Below are 18783 nucleotides of genomic sequence, written 5' to 3'. Positions count from 1 at the left end.
TTATTTTCACTATCAAGCAAGGTGGGTCCTGTGATGTTTGCCACCAACCACACTCTAGACTTCAGGACATTTTCTGTAATATCACACAAAAACTTTTAGGAAAATTTTTACAACAGAGTTCAACAAGAAGAGGAGCCACAGATCCTCAGTCTTCATCATCACCCACAGAAATTCCTGCCAGGGATAGAGCAGCTTATTGGATACACACTCAGTGCATAAATGTTCCAAGAAAGGCACCCTATTCACTGTTGTAAATTTGTCAGTGGAGAAATAAATATTCTAACTTGTGCCAGATAAGACATATTTCTTGTCAGATATTGACATTGGTTTGGAGAAAGCCAATTGCCGAAAACCTAGAAACCCTGAAGTTTATTTTGCTGGTGGTCGAAGGTAGCTACTAGTCCTGTGGGAAGCAGAGTTTGGGTGCAGGCATCATCTCACCGGTAACTAGAGTGAGGGCCCAAAATAATTTTTGAACAGGTTTGTTCGTTGCCCCACAGTTAGCTTCTCCCCAACGTGCCATCCATCCATAGGTATTATTATTCTTTAAAACCTTTGCCAGTGGTTCAGATGTGATGACTCATGCCTGTAATCCCATCATTTTGGGATGCCAACCTGGGAGCATCACTTGAACTCAGGAGTCTGAGACTGTCCTGGGCAACATAGCAGGACCTTGTCTCTTCTAATAAAAGTAAAATTAAAAAAAAAAAAAGAAAGAAAAAAATAGCCAGACATGTGGCATGTTGCTGTAGTCACAGCTACTTCAGGGGCTGAAGTGGGAGGATTGTTTAAGCCCAGGATATTGAGGCTGCTGTGAGCTATGATCAGGCCATTGCAGTTTAGCCTGGGCAACAGAGTGAGACCCTGTCTCAACAACAACAACAACAACAACAACAAAACCAACACAACCAAAATAGCCTTTTGCCAGTCAGATGCAGTCAGATGAGTACAAAGATATTCTGTTATCTTTTGCTATATAACAAACTACCCCCAAACTTAGTGGCTTAAAATCATGACAATGTTTGCTAAGGAATGTGCAGTGTGGGTAGGACTCTACTGGAGATAGCTCATTATTCAACTTCAGTTGGGCTTGCTCAAAGGCTATGGGCTGGACTCATCCAAAGGCTTACTAACTCATTTGTCTGGCAAGTTGACGGTGGTTGTTGGCCGAGATCTCACCCAGGGTAGTGGCTAGAACACATACATCTGAGTTCTTCAAGGGCTCTTTGGCTTCCTTATGATGATGGCTGAGTTCCAAGGGCAAACATTCCAGGCAAGAAATCTCAGAACTCCAGGAGAGTCATCTAGCATCAATTCTACCTGATTATAGTCATTAGAAGTCAGTGAATAAAGCTGGTTTATATTCATGAAGAATTGAACTCCCCCTATAATTGGGGTGAATTTCAACGAATCCATGAAATAAAACCAACACAATATAAATAACTCATTGTTTCTTCAATTTTTATTTTTTTGAACCACTTATTTTCAGCATCTTGTTTTCTCATATATTAATTTTTTATTGCATCATTACAAATTACCACAAACTTTGCAGCTTAAAACAACACTCATCTCATAGATTCTCTAAATTTGAAGTTCAAGCATGGCTTCTGATTGTGTGTGTGTGTGTGTATATATATAAATTCTATATATATAGAAGCAATTCTATTGTTTATATATATTTTATATATAGTATAAATATTGTATATATTATATATAAGAATATATAATATATAGTTATATATAAAAGTTTCTATATATAATTGTTTCTATATATAGAATATATATATATAGAGAGAGAGAGAATTATATATATATTTTTTCTTGTATTGTTGTTTATCTCCTTCTGGTCAATTTGTAAAAGTTGGTTATATGCTAGAGATATTGCCCTCTGTCTTCTGTGTTTTTTTTTAATTCTCTATTTTTGTACATTAATATTTTATAGAATTTTTTAATTCATAAAAATGTTTTAAATTTTTACTCAGTTTTAAAAATTGGGCTGGTGAAACGTTTATCTACATCTGTTTCATCCAATAGCAACATAAATTTAAATTCATAAAATTATATAAATTTAATTAATGTATTCATGTTAATTAAAATTAAATAAAATTAAAAATTTAGTTCTTCAGTTTCAGTGACCACTTTTAAGTGTCAGCCAACATAGGAGCTATAGTATTGGGCAGTAGAGATACAAAATATTTCTATTATCACATAAAGTTCTATTAGACAGTGCTGGTCTAAACTCTTTTAAAAAACCATTTAGATGTTTTAACTTTTTCTATATATACTTTGTTATATATTCATTAATTTTATATTTTATCTTTATTGATTATTTCTTCCTGGTGTATTTGATTTATTTTGTGTCATCTTTCTCACGTGTTTTGTACGCTAAGAAGTACCTTCCTTCCTTGCTCCCTCCTTCTTTGCTTTCTTCTTTCCTTCCTTCTTTTCTTTTTTTCATTCTGTTATTTATTATTAAAGACATTTAAGGATATACTTTTTGTTTCAGTTTTGCTAATTCTTAAAAGTTTTGACGGCATGGTGGCTAACGCCAGAATTCCAGCACGTTGGGAGGCCGAGGCAGGCAGATCATTTGAGGTCAGGAGTTCGAGACCAGCCTGGCCAGCATAGTGAAACCCTGTCTCTAGTAAAAATACAAAAATTAGTTGGATGTGGTGGCACACACCTGTAATCATGCTGTGATTTGATCTGTTAAGCAGAAGGGGTTATGTGAGCAGACCCTGAAAAAGACAAACATTGACTAGTAAGACGTCTGTATCATTTGATAGTTCCACATACTCCTGAACAAGGGGTTATATGTGATTGTTTTACCAGAGGTGTTAGCTGCTTCTCTAGGCCTGGAATCTTCAGGGACATTGAACCCTTAAGGTTTTTCACTTGGTCTATCTAGTGTTCCCATCTCAAGGCTCGAGATCCAATTCCTTTCATAACTGGACCTCAAGGTCCTTTTATTATTTATTTATTTATTATTTATTATTTTATTATTATTTTTTGAGACAGGATATCATTATGTTATCCAGGCTAGTCTTGAACTCCTGGCTTCAGCCTCTCAAGTAGCTGGGATTGCAGCTCACTGTGTGAGCCACTGTACCTGGTTGGACCTCAAATTTCATGTAAGAGATTTGCCAACGTAAGTAATCAAACTTCCACATTTTATTGTTCTTTAGATAAAGTTCTATACCTGTTCCTCAATATGCTAAGCCTTCTTGTTACAGAAAAAATGATGTTTTCGAGTTTTCTAAGGAAGCCTCTCACTCTCACATTTTTATTTGAATTATTGGAATTAATGTTTGATTACCTGAATCTCCCATTTTCTGTTTCCACAGTACCAGTGCTGTCCACCAAGAACTATCTAGTTTCTCAATTAACACACTTAAAATTGTATTAAAACATTAAAAGTTAAATTGAAATAAATGAAAAATATAAATATAAATATAAAGTATATATAAATATAAAATAAATAAATGTAAATATAAAATTATATGAAAACATTTAAAGTATAGAGCCATACTTGTCGAAGGCCGGAGATATTATACCAAAAATCTAATGCCATGCACCCCTTTCCAACTGTAGTTTAGCCTAATTCATTGTAGGTGAAAGCCTTAACAATTGCAGTCTCACAGCCTGCCAGTGACTATCAATTTTCCACCTACCATCAGAAATGAGGCCCTCACTCCAGCTGGCCACCAGATGTGCAAGTCCAGAACCTCATTCTTAAATCTGCTTCTCTGGGGTCCCTCCTTAGGTCAGTTCCCTAGAAGTGAAGCCCTAGACAGGGATTCAGGAATAAGTGATTTATTGAGTGAATTATCTTCAAGAAAATCTTGTAAGGAAATGAGGGAAGCAGACTAGCAGAGAGAAAAAGGCTGAGCAAGAATGTAGGCTATCCTTGCTCTGATACATAGAGGAATGAGGGGTCTCTCTGAAGAGTAAATTACACCCCAGAGTTGTACCAACTCGAGGCTTAGGGACAGTATTTGGTATCTTTTTATTAGTCAGCAAATATCATTGGTAAATGGTATAACCATCCATGTGTTTGTGGGCAAGTTGACTTCCTTCCACCAAGGCAGTTGTTTTGAGGTCACAGTTATAAGCTGCTAGCTGCAATACTCACAGCATGGTAATCTGGTAAAGGGGATATGAGTGGAGCACTAAGATTTTCTATCACATGTGTGGAGTGTAGTTAAGAAGCACAAGCGTCCATAATCTGTGACAGCAGAAGAATTAAGACATGAATTGTATCATAAAAGGTCATTAACAAAATTTTGAACATTTTCTTGTAAGACGTTTTATTACCTATTATGACAGTTTTTGACTTTATTATTTTCTTAAGGCCCACTACACGTTATGAACTTACACAGAGCTACAAAAGAAACATAAGCCATAATGCTACTCTGATCAGCTTTATGAGAGGTTGTCGACATTTCAAGACACCATGTAAATTCCGAGATAACTTTTATTATAGTATCTTGAATATACATAGCATACTATTGAATGCCAAGGAACACAAAAATCAATAAAATATTATTTTTTAAGAAAACATCTCAATTACTCAGAAGTAAACACTTAAAAACATGTTTGGATATTTTTAAATCAGTAAAACTGTATAAATATTTCTGTTTTTTAAAGATTCAATTTGAGTTCTTTAGTGTAATCTATCATCACAGTAATTACAGAAAGGGAAAAGTGAGATTGGATTTTTTTGGTTATGATCCGGTTATAGATTTGGGAAGGAATGGCAATCTTTGCAGTTTTAGTCTAAACAAATAATGATCACATCACTAATATACAATGTCACTTTCCCTTATTATAGCAGTTAGTGTTGAGTTTTTTTTAGCTAAGCTTACTCAGCAGTGGCTAGCCACAAATCTTGAGTGTTGGACAGCATTTTTTTTTTCTATTTGATTGTCTTTGGATGAGGGAGAGGCCAACCAGATTTCACTTCGGAATTTATTTTTGATCAAGAGCTAGACTCATAACAAACATTATATATATATAAAATATATATTTATTTATTTACCACCAATTTTATTAGTCAGCAAATATATTACGGATTTTTCTTGGAGCACATCATGTGACAAAGCACATCATGTTCTGAAAAGCATTTTTGAGAGAAGCTGTTTTAAGGTAAATTCTATAAATACTTGTAAAAGATTGCTCTAACTTTCTAGACAATAGCCTCAAATAACTTGGAGATACAGCTTTGATATACGACGTGTGTCAATCAGAATCTGATCCGGAGACTACACAGTGATCTGTACAGGAAAATTTTTAATTAAAGTTTTAAACTATAGTGGGGATTAGAATAATGAGGGATAGGGTGGTGTATATATATATGTATATATGTGTATAGCAATAAAGTGGCCAATATTACACGTGGTGAAGATTAGGAGTAGAAAACATGAACTGAAAGCTCTATTTATTCCCTAGCTAGTCATTATTTAGAGATCTATTTATAAATCATACCAAGATTATACATACCCAAAATGAGTAGTAACGCACTTATGTAAAAGTGGGAAATCCTTCCTACAGCCAAATTTTCATGGCACTTTCAAAAGAAGAGCCTAAGGAATAGCACAAAATAGCACAAAAACACATTCTCCATGCTCTTCAAATGCTTTTATCCTTTCTTTAAATCAATAGAGCTATTTATTATGCTGATATCCTTAAGAAATCATTTTCCAAAATTTATTTCTCAACATAACATTTCACAAGTTGCAAGAGTTATTTTTGTTCAGTGAACTGTTTTCAAGGTCAAAAACGTTCAGGAAATGCTGGCTTAAACAAAATTAACTGCATTATATTGACTATAGAACCTCTGGGAAAGTTTAATATTCTCATAAGCACTATGAATCTCTAATTGAAAAAAAATAAAATAAGCTATTGGACCATGGAATCGATTTTTTCTTGGAGCACATCATGTGACAAAGCACATCATGTTCTGAAAAGCATTTTTGAGAGAAGCTGTTTTAAGGCAAATTCTACAAATATTTGTAAAAGATTGGTCTAACTTTATAGACAATAGCCTCAAATAACTTGGAGATATAGCTTTGATATACGACGTATGTCAATTAGAGTCTGATCAGGGGGACCACACAGTGATTTGAACAGGAACATTTTTAATTAAACTTTTAAACTATAGTGGGGATTAGAATAATGAGGGATAGGGTGGTAAAACATAAAGAGAACTCTGAAAGTCAAGGAAATAGCAGTTACAAGGATCAGCCACTACTTGTACACTGAGAAAGAGCATGTGTGGAAGAAGATCCCCTGCCTTCCATTCTACCAGGACGGAAAGCTATACCTTGTTAGAAAGGGCAAGGCCATTTATCACTGAATGGTAACCAAGTCACTAGATGAGGCATTAGTGGAACTTGCTGGAAATCTTTCCTCTGAAACTTGCTGGAAATTCATTCTCCAGGGTGCAGAAGAAAGCTGATCACAAAAAAGGTGTTTTGTGGAAAAGTATTATAAAACAGCCTAAGAGGTTTCTGGGAGATGCTGCTGGCTGCTGAGTACTGCTGGGTGCCATGCACTGCAGGAAATGAACTGAAGAAGTTGTACAAGCACAGAAGGAGCCTGATACTGGAAAAGCTGTGTGGGCTGCAAGAGCTGGACACTGGAGAAACTGACAAGCCATCCACATCATTATTGCTAAGTGCTGGAGAAGCCAAATGTGCTACATTTACCTGCTAAGTAAGCGCAACTGAACTAGGAAGAGAAGCAGAGGCCTTTTCTCCAGCAATGCCTTTCTAGCACCAGCTATTGGCAAAGCTTACTGCCAGCTGACAAAAGAAAAACAAATTTAAAGTGTCAGATCCATTTTTGCAGAGTAGACAAGGAAGAATAGATTTCATGGGGAGAGGCATATTCATAATTGTCACATAACATTATCAATATTTAGAAGAAAATACATTTTTATGTTCTTTTGCTACTATTTTCTATTTACTGTCATTGTACTTCTATAGATACTAGGACTTGACCCTTCCTCACCCCGAGAATTTTTTTTTATGAATAATAACATTTATTTATTTTTAATAATTAGAAATAAATAAGAATATTTAAAGTGTTGCTTCTAGATCCAAGGTAAACCTAATATGAGTGATTTTGACTTCTAACTTCAGAATATCAATTTGGCTGCCATTAACAGTAAACTATTAGGTTGATGCAAAAGTAATTGCAGTTTTTGATATGACTTTCAACAGCAAAACCCACGATTAATTTTGCAACAGCCTATTATTAGCAGTCACATAAACAAATCAATGCTGATTTTTCTCATATGACAAAATGCCTAAGGTAAGCAACTGGAAGTAATAGTTTGGTGGTTCATCCACATGAGAGCAGCCATATCGGTGATTTCCTTGGCCTTTTAATCAGAACATGGCTCCAGGAATCAATTCTATAAATGAGGTAGAAAGAAGAAATAATGTATGACAGCAGATAGGTCTGACTCTTTTAAAAGGAAAGTAAAAATATTTTGTAGAAGGCCACAGTGGACTCATCAACCAGAACTATGTCATACAGACACTTGTAGCCAGGATCCTGGCTGGGAAAGCAATTTACAAGCTACATCAGTCTCTACAATAGAGGCTACAGGGAGAAGGGGTTTTGGGATTTTTGTTCAGTGAGTCAGTGAGTTGCATCTTCTTCACAATAACTTCTTGAGGGTTTAAATGTATTGCTGAAACAACTTAGCAGTAATTTACCGGACACAGAAGAAATGCAACAGAGGAGTTTGTTAGGTACACTAATAGCTTCTCTTCCCTTCTCTTCAAGATGCCCATGTCCTAGTCTTTGGAACCTGTGATTATGTTAGGTGGCATGGCAAAGGAGAATACAAATTGGAGATGAAATTAATTGCTACTCTATCGACTTTAAAATAGAGAGACTATCTTGGATTTTTCTAGCGGGTCCAGTGTAATCACAAGAAAATTCATCAGTAGAAGAGAGAGGCAGAGGAGGAAACTGGACGATGATGATGGATTTATAAAAGGATGTTGTTGGAGATGCAGTGTCACTGGTATTGAAGACGAGAAAGAGGACCATAGCCAAGGAATGCAGTTAGACTTTAGAAACTAGAAAATGCGAGGAAATACACTGTCCCCTAGTGATATTGGAATGAAATACACCTCTGTTGATACCTTGATTTTAGTTCAACGAGAACTATGTTGGACTTCCTCCCTCTAGAACTGTAAGATAACAAGGTCTTGTCATTTTGAAATCATTAAGTTTGTGACAATTTGTTACAACAGCTATACAATAACAAAGTATGGAGAAACACAACACAGATACAACAATGGGATGGACTGAGTGTTTTTAATCTCTCATCTACATATTAGACACTTCTTTGTGATGTTTCCCAGAAAAAAAAAAAATATTATATAGCAGACGTATTCAAAGTTCAGATACAGCCAACTGAAATTCAGGAACTATATTAAGTCCATTAATATTTTTTTATTTTTTATTGGAGAACCAAATTAAAGGTATGAGAGTATCACTGAATAAATAAGACATAAAAGTCATATTTAATCCAAAGGAATATAAATATTTATTGTCTTTTTCTTGGTTTTTAAAAAACTCATTGTAACAATCTCCTACTAATTTTTAGCATGGAGATTGCTACATTCCAAGTGTTTAAAGAAGAAAGAGGAATAGTAATGATAATTTTTATAAGTTTTTTCCAGCTGTTTCAGCTTCTAAAAAACTGAAATTCAGTGGCAGATGTACTTACCATGCAACTGTATACATGATTTTATAAGCAAGTTCTTTTCCAGATGCTGAGTACCTTTAATGTTATAAATAAGAATAATATTTGCAGTCTCTGAGACCTTCTGAACTGTCAGTATTAAAATTAATCAACTCACTCTTACTATAACTTCATATCGTGCTTGTTTTTTTCTTACATTGAGTAGGCCTGAAAGTAAATTTGTAAGAAAAATATTTTAAAATAAAAATAAATACAACTCTCCCATTCAGGAGCACTATACATCTTAAGAAAACCTTTTAAAAATAGAGCATTTATCACCATAGACTAGGTTTAACTAGGTTTTGTCATTTTTCCTTTCACAGAATATATATCATCTGCTTTCCCAAATTAGTTCATTCTTAATGTAGTATAGATCATTCTTAGACTTTAGATACATTCTAACATTAGTTAAGTTTCCCGCTCTACTTTTTATATTCAGGTGCATTTTGGCAGGTCATATGCCTTTCCAAATATACGTTTTCTCATTTATAAAATTGGTATTACATCACATAACGTGTAGGACCTGGAGTTTTTGCACAGCAGGACCTTAATTGTAGTACTTATTAAGAATATTTGTGTTTACAGGCAAAAAAAAAAAAAAAAAATACAGCCAATTGGTGGTTTAATACATACACATTCTGTAATGAAATATTTATTTCTAACAGAATGCTTTCAATATACAAACAATTAACTTAGGGAATGTGTATTTTAATTTATAAGGGTCTCTTTTTATTTAGATGAATGAAGAAATGGTGAAGGGTAAGTATAGACTTTATTGGATTTCCAGATTACTCAACTTAGTGGCTGAAATATATAGTACATACACTTCAGAGAACACAGTTGAAAACTAAATTCAAAGAAAAGTTTTCTTAGCTAACATGGAAAGATAAAAAGGTAAGGCAAAGATGGAAACAAAGATGCAAATTTAGAATATGTGCGCTTTGGTTTACACACACACACACACACACACTCTCTCTGTTACAGAAATGTGTAACCAAATTAAACTAAATCAAACAAAACCACTTTTCTGACTGCATGGTCATTGGCTTTGGACTTCTACATTCTTATCAAGGTCACTGGACGATGGGATCAAGTTCAATTCCACATATATTTTTAATATATGGCTATGATTCTTTAAAAAACAGTATACTACTATTACTATTAATAATAATTATAATTATAATAGTGGTTCCCTATATTTTTGCATGATTGCAACATACCTAGCTATGTGGTTTAGATTTATTATTAGCTCATTTAAATTTCAAAACAATACCACTTAGGTACATACCTTTTTTGTTTGTTCGTTTGTTTCGAGACAGAGTCTCGCTCTGTTGCCCCCTACCCTGGAGTCGAGTGGTGCGATCTCGGCTCACTGCAATCTCAGCCTCCCAGACTCAAGTGATTCTCATGTCTCGGCTTCCTTAGTAGCTGGGACCACAGACATATGCCACTGCACTGGCTAATTTTTGTATTTTTAGTAGCGTAGGAGTTTCTCCATGTTGGTCAGGCTGGTCTTGAACCCCTGACCTCAAATGATACGCCTGCCTCAGACTCTCAAAGTGCTGGGATGTGCCACTGTGCCTGGCCTGGTGTATACCATTATTATCATCCCCATTACACAGAGGAAGAAAGTGACTTGATGAGGAAAATAATTTGCTTACCACAACATAGTTACTATAGTTAGTAGGAGGAGAGTTAAGATATAATAATGTATGTTACCGCATAATTCATATTTATTATTCAATTATATGAATGGTTGGATTAGGGGACAACGTGAGCAAAGTATTAAGTGCAAAGCGTTTACACATTTTAGCTCTAATATCTTATATAACCCCTCATGTAATTAATGACATGTGAGCTGAAATTTATATGAACACAGTTTCTAAAAGTCTGGTAATATTTCTATTACAAAAGAAATGTCCTCATCAATTTTATAATTCTGTCACAGAGAACCAGCATAAACTGATTTCCACCACATATGTTTTATAATCATGGAACTATGCCAAGATAATTAAAAATGTTTATTTTCTTACGTCACTCCTAAAGTCTCTCAAAGAAATATGGGTGGTCAAGGGTTTATGTCCTAGGATGCCCACTGCACCATTATTTACAGTGGTGAAAACATTCCTGGTACATTTTTAAGAGAAAATGAGAAGTTTTAAAACAATTTATGCGTCACAACCCCAGTGAAGTACAAGAGATCACATCTGTGAATGTTAAAAAAGAAGTGCAAATATATTTACACCAAAACATGTTTTTAAATTATACTTTAAGTTCTAGGGTACATGTGCACAACGTGCAGACTCATTACATAGGTATACATGTACCATGCTGGACGGCTGCACTCATCAACCCGCCATTTACATGAGGTATTTATCACAGTGCTATCCCTTCCCCCTCCCCCTACCTTACGACAGGCCCCGGTGTGTGATGTTCCCCACCCTGTATTTTCACCAAAATCTTAATATTGGTTCTTTTAGGTTTTGAGATAGCCTTCATTTTCCCTTGGAAAAAAATGTTATTTTGAAAGTTAATTTTCATGAGTACTTGATTTGTAAAGAAGGCTTTTCATGCATCAACTTTTTCCTTCTATTCTGATTTGCTTATAGAATTTTCATCTATTTATGATGTTTATAAGATGAGCTTCCTAGAAGAGTTATGTATATGCCAAAATAGGGGTTTACTGCAAATTTTTTCATAGAGTGCGACATTCATGTGAGCCTTACAAATGGTGAAATGAGTTTGCAACAATCAAACTATATTCTTCTTAATATTATTGTTAATAGTCCATATAACTAAAATTACAGTTTAAGTAAGGAGATGCTTCTCAGAGATATTTGACCATAAAATGTTCTCTCGAAAATTTTTCATGTCATCATTTTCCAGGGAATGTAAAATATGATGTTGCTGAGATCCTTAGTACATGTTTACTAAAGATATGTTGATATTTAAAATTTATTTTTATGTAAGTTTATGGCAATTAGGTGTCATTATTAAAAAGTTAGTAATTACCATAGAATTTTTGCTTATTAATGAATGACATTTTAATGATAATTATTAGATGCTTGTTTTCTCAAATTTCCTTTTGCTCTCAACTTTTGCTTTGTTTTCTGCAGACATACATATAAATATTTGTGTGATCCCACTTTGTCCTAGAAATAAAGTATTGGAAATATTTTATGAAACCCACTGAGTAAAATAAATTGTTAAATAAGTGATTTACTTCACAACATTTTATAATAATCTGTGAAATAAATGGTGTTGTGGGGTGTGTTTTACAACACACCTACTTCATGCATCCACATATGTTTATGAGTGGCTGGCTGATCTTACTCTTATGCTGAGGCTGGTATTGTAATTATTTAAAATGGGCTTTCATTGGAGTGAAAACAAGAATATAAAAGGGAAAAACTATTTCCTGACATGGAATCACCAAATTAAAGCCATAGACTTCTGCTCCATGCATGCCAAATTTTATATCCTGATGTGTTGGGTTGATACTGAGTGATTTTCCTTATGAGGTCAAATCTCTAAGGGAAACTTCCACAATTAAAGAAAAAAGGTTTTCCTGAGTAACACCCATTTAAAAAAGTAAAGTCTTCCATACCCTTCTGATTTGAAACTTTTTTATTTCCAGCGTTTGAACTGAATATGTGTAATTCTAAATTGAACGCTATTTGTATTTAGTATCTTTTTAAAAAATCTGTATATACTTGCAGAAAATGATGTGCCATTTACATATAATAAATATTCATTTTTAGTATCTCGCTTCACTTTTACAGAGAAAAAAAAATCTAGTTTTACTATTAACCTAATGTGAACTCTTCTCTACAGAACACCTTTTTATTTGTTTTTACTTGGTTTGAGAAAAATATCCAAATTTGAAATAAAACAGGTGGATGATCTTTCCTTCTTTCAAGTCATAGCTTTTTAGGTTTTAATAGGTTCATTCAAAACTTATTTCATTATAAAGGAGGAAGCACTTATGCTTGACTTTAGTATTTAATATTTAATTAGAGTCCTGACAACTAAAATATTGACTGTTACATGCAAGCTTTTAGATTTTTGTCTGGCCGAAAAGATAACCCCAAATGTTACAGTTTTATGGCCTTTTAGACATTTACCAGGTTGTATCTATTAGCAAATGTATTTCATTCAATTCTGTTGACTGACTACATGAACTCTTGGTTTTCAAATTCTCTTTTTAATTAAACTTTTCATCTTATTGGTTATTTCATGAATTATTAAACTGAACAGAAGCTTTGACAGGTATTCGTTTTAGTCATATAAAATGATATTTTAACTATTATAATGTGTATTTTAACAGCTTTTTACTTATTAATTTTTCAAAAGTTAACCCATTATTGAGTTTTTTCCTAGCTCCTAGCATTCCACGTTTTGATAACACTATCTATCTTTATGAGTGGTGACTATAAAGTAAGACTCTTTATAAAACTGAATCTACCAGGACTGGAGAGCAAAAATTCTGTCAGAACTATTTGTCAATCACTCAGTTCTTAGTTATAATTATAGATTATTTTTAACTCACATCACAACTTGAACATCCCTCTCATTTAATATGTTCATTTGTGAATGATTTTGCTTACTACCAAAAATCAAAACAAAATTTCAAGTATAACAGAAAGCTTTGTCAAGTAATACATTTCTAACTTTATTTTTTCTCTTACCCAACAAAGCGCCAAAAAAAAATTCAACTAAAATTCAAATTTAAATTACTGAGAATAGACCACTTGTTAACCCTAAGGAAGGTGGCAAAAGCTTACACATTTTCCTTAGAAGCACATATGATCTTTGAGTTTTTGAAGTTTACTCTGTCAGATGGGTGTGGGAAGGAATCCCTGTCCTTAATAGCATTATTTTCTTCTGTCATTTCCAGTAATAGCTTTATGATTCTTGGCTTCTATTCTGATTTTTTTTATTGCAGTTCCTTGCTAGCTGATGCCCGGGTTGCTGAAGTCCTTTCTAACTTCGTCCTTAGATTTGCCACTACATCATTTTATTTTCCTCAAGCATATTCCTCATTAAAGTGGGCAGATATATTTCACTTCTACTTTTATTAAATTTTTATTAGGCTGCAAAGAAGAGATACACTTTGTAGTGGCTTAGGTAAAAAGATATTTGTATTTTATTCACTTATTGTAGCCCCTTATGAGGTAGCCCATTTGTTTAGGGAAAGTAGGCGTAATACTATATTTTCCTTAAAAGCTGGCAAATTTCATGTGGACCCGCCAAAAGAAATAGAGTATAGTAGTTCAGAATTTATTTTTTTATTATTTTTATTTTTGAGATGGAGTCTTGCTCTGTCGCCCAGACTGGAGTGCAGGGTGCGATCTCGGCTCACTGCAACCTCCACCTCCCGTGTTCAAGCGATTCTCCTGCCTCCGCCGCCTGAGTAGCTGGGATTACAAGTACTTGTCACCACGCCAGGCTAATTTTTGTATTTTCAGTAGAGATGGGTTTTCATCATTTTGGTCAGGCTGGTCTCGAACTCCTGACCTCGTGATCTGTCCATCTCAGCCTCCCAAAGTGCTAGGATTACAGGCATGAGCCACCACGCCCAGCCTATAGTTAAGAATTTTTAAGATGTACGAACTTGAATCAATACTAACAACTGAAGGTGTGAAAGCACAAGCATGGAACATCCCTGGCTAAGCTTAGACTGAGGAATAAGTTAATTCTTTGTCAAAGAAGGAGATGGCCTTTACAGAGCTCTTGGTTAGCTTGGCCTCATCTCAGCAATGGGGCAACATAGGATGTCAGTTTCAATTCAGTCTCGAAGGAGCAGGTTATAGGAGAATCATTCAAAACTAAGAGTCTCCTTCTTGGGTCTAAGCTCAAACTAAATCCCTTTTCAGACTGCTGGCCTTTAGGTTCTTTGATAGTTCTAGAGTAGAATGAAATCAAAAGGAAAATAGATTTTCTTCTAACAAAGCATGTGCAAGCTCCAATGATTAGCTGAAAACAAATTGCACTCTGTAATTCACAAAGATGAACATATCTAAAATAAAGTCTCATGCTCTGAAGACAACTCTAAGGGTTTGAATTTCTAGTAATAAATATTGCACAATTGGCCAAGGTTTTAAGTGAACAATAGGTACTTTTACACATGACTTCTTTTTTTTTTTTTTTTGGCTAAAACTCAATTAGTATTTTAAAGCTACACTTAATTTTTGTGACTGTATTCATTTTTAAATCTATATCTCATCAAAAATTCTCCTAAAGTTCCCATGTGTATTTTATGTTTATTTTGTGTAGTATGGGGCTTAATATAGTAGGATGAGGAGGGGGAAAAACAACAACAACAAAAAAACAAGAGAAAAGGAGAGTTAAAGGGGAGAGAAGGTGAGTATAAAGGAAGAAAATTCGGGTATCTTAGGGATCATCTCCTAACCTAGAATTTATTATTTATGTCTCAAGTATTAGTTTTTTCATATTTAGATGCCACCATTATTTTCTCTTCTAATTTACTTCTGGTCCTTCCTTTTTTTTCTCTCCCCCATCTAAATATAATAGTCCAGAACTGTCCAAAATTTAGTATCATAGTCTTAACTGAAAATCACTACTTCAGACTAATCTAAATTCATTTGTAATTAGCATTTAAGTGGGGGAAACGGGGCTTTCTTTCTTTTTTGTAGAAATACTTTCCTTGAATTTGTTGGTGCAATCTAAAAGTAAAGAATCTACATGGAAAATTCTTGACTAGTGAGATAATAGAAACAGAGTTTCAAAAGGTTTGAGGAATTATTTATAAGCGGTTGAAGTCTTATATATAATTAAAGATTCAAATAAAATTTTCAGTAGTGAATAGGTGAATAGATTTAGAAACTATGGGCAATGGAAGGTTGTGTGATTTTGCAAATTTATTTTAGTTCTTTAAAGCTCAGATTCCTTATCTTCAAAAATGGAAAAAGTAAGGCAAATTTGACGGATGTGGGGGATCAATCAAGACACTCACATATAAAGGAGGATTATTCTGTACGAATTATTTTGCCCAAATCTGGTTTCCTTTAAGATTCCCCCCCCCGCCCCAGGTAGTCTTATCCTTCTTTTGTCTTCTTCTCTGAACAGCGGAACAATGCCTAATCTCAATTTGCAAAGATAGTGTGTAGTGAATAAGTATGTTACCTGATTGGAAGGGGGCAACCAGTTGGAATAAACAATGAAAAAACATTTTATGGGCAAGCTTGGTATGTAGAGTTCAAGGATCTTGGCTTGAACTCTGCTGAGGGGAATGGCTCTAAGTTTTGGAAGTACTTTATCAGGCACCAACCACTCCGGCTCTGGATTGCCAAAACATGGAGGTTAAAAGGGAAACCAAAGATAAGATGTGTATATATAAGGAAAAAATCCCTCAATTTTAACTGGCAACTAGTGTCTCTATAATCTGAACTACTAGAAAAAAGCAGTCTTAAATGCCACTCTCTGAAGGAAGATTTGTTGTGTCACTGTGTCTTTAGATAAGGCATGTGGCTATTTTTATATGGATGAGTGCCCTTATGTATAGCAGATGCCTGGCCTAAATAAAAGAATAAGGCTTTATCATGCAGTAAGCATGCAAGTGTGGCTGAAGCAAAGATTCTAAATAAACACACTTTTGTATTTCTATCTCTAAGGCCATAAGGAGGCAGAACAGCTATTTGCTGTATTTTATTTTTGTATTTCAATTATATGAGTGGAAAATTCTAGTTGTAGGCCTAAAAGAATGACAGTAGATTGGTTGCTACTAATTTGAAATTTTTTAGACTAAAACTATAGAGAGATCAATCTTGAACTGAGATGGTAACATAATCAGTCATTTATTTAGTGAGTACTAATTGAGCAATAACTCCGTGCCACACATTTTTCTAGGCACTTGGATAAATCAGTATGCGTTGAGAAGAAGAAGAAGAAGAAGAAGAAGAAGAAGAAGAAGAAGAAGAAGAAGAAGAAGAAGAAGAAGAAGAAGAAGAAGAAAGAGGAGGAGGAGGATGATGATGGTGAGGAGGAGGAGAAGGAGCAGAAAAACTGGGGGAAAAAACTGTATTTTAGAAAAACTATATGAAAAAAACACAAGCAGAAAAATATTGAAAAATACTTAGAATTGACTTCTTAGCTGTATTAATACTACCCATAGACAGAGAAAGAAATCTTTGAAAGATTGGGACAGCTATATGAAATAAAAATCTGGACATTTTTCAGAAGAGAAGACCATGAAAGTCAGTAAAATGTAAGCAGGGAACTCTTGTTTTGAGAATCAAGGTGAAATAATGTTGAAAATTAACCAGGTTATGCTTAAGTCTTGATACAATGTACTTTAAAAATGTGTGAAATTAGGATTCCTAGGAGAGACATAGGAAAGATGATATAAAGAGAATTAAAGAGGACAATGATAGCTTGAGTGCAGGACTTGGCTAATATAGCATATGATGGGATTCTATCTCCTAATAAAGATTATTCAATCAGGAATCTGAAATGGGGCAAGGTATTGGAACAGCTGATTCTCTTGGCAGTCCCAGAACTCATACCTTCAAATTTTTCACTGTGGGGTTCCAACAAAACACTTTTCTACTGGAAAATATCTGGACCAAAAACCAGTAGAAGGCTGCCTGATCTAAGAAACAGTGCTTGCTCTAGGTGCCTTAAGACAGGGGCAAAATTACATAAGTTTAACTTCCCTAAGGGGAGCAGAGGAAAACTAATAAAAATAAAGCACTAGAATTGTCTCCCACTAGTGTACATAAAAATGTAACAGAGAAAACCCACTCAAGGGCTGAAATAATAAAACACTAATGAAAATATTTCACGAAGACTGCGTTAGTCTTCACTGCACTTCTAGAGACATGGATTCATAAGTTTCAACAGCAGCTTCAGTTCCAAATCTGCTACAGGTGATTCTCTGTGTAAAACAAGTGGAGGATGAAGCAGCTTATTCCTTAGCAGGCAATTATCTTAGTTCTGAGTCATTTAATGGGCACATGCATATGCAAAGAATTCATATTCAGTTCTATACTGAAATGCTAAAAACAGGGAGCAAAAGAAAGAAGCAGAAGTTAATATCTGAATATAAGTGGGGAAACATCTCAAGTAAAAATTGGTGGCAGGTGTTTCCATGCTTGCAGAGGTTTCAACGAATTGAGAAGGCAGGAGGGATTGAATGCCACCTTGTGAAGGAAGGTAAGATAGCATTCCCTCTCCCCAAGTCTGATAATATGGGTTGTGTATGAAAATGAACAATTCATGGTATATTTCTCTGAATGGATAGGTTCACAGATCATAGATTTTTCCATTGCTATAGACACTTGTTATATGCTATCCTGCTGAGGCTGAAGTCAAAGGTGTTCTTTGCCTAACCTCTGTCAATAACGTAGCAATAAGCCTGTGGCAACCCTAATTGTGTTCTGGGAATAATACTTTGTTGTCTGGAGTAACTGTTGGAGATGCAGATTAGCTTGTTTTCTAAATTTGGTGGCTGTTGAGCAGTGTAGGGATAATCTTTGTGAAGCCAATTAATTATTTAGACTCGTTAAATATTTGGCTCTTGAAAGACTTGGCATTAAATTCGTGTGATGGAACCACAACCATTTTCAGTGAGAGAGAGCACAGACTATAGCTGCTGGAAAGAAAAAGAAACAAAACATAACTCTGCTTGATTTTGAGGAACACTGTTGCTGAGAGACTAAGCAAAATATAGAATATGGGTAGATAGACTTTAACCTTCACTCTCTTTGCATTTACAGGGTAAATAGTTTAATATTTGACTTTATTTTCTTTTGACTTTATAACACAAATTAGCATAATTTTTAATTTTTAATTTCCTTTGGGAAGTTGATAAGGAAAGGCATCAGCATTTTATTATTGGGATGTTTTCTTGAGGTTTAAGTTAATGTTGCCATTTTTGTGTCACGGTCTGATAGACTGTATTGGACAAAGTAATCGGACATAGAATGCAAGAAGAATGGAATAAGAAATTTACTTTTAGTCCTGAGTATAAATTGACCTTAGAGTGAACGTATTCAATG

Source organism: Chlorocebus sabaeus, chromosome 11, assembly GCF_047675955.1.
Source record: "Chlorocebus sabaeus isolate Y175 chromosome 11, mChlSab1.0.hap1, whole genome shotgun sequence".
Lineage (NCBI taxonomy): Eukaryota > Metazoa > Chordata > Mammalia > Primates > Cercopithecidae > Chlorocebus > Chlorocebus sabaeus.
Note: the sequence above shows the minus strand (reverse complement) of the source record.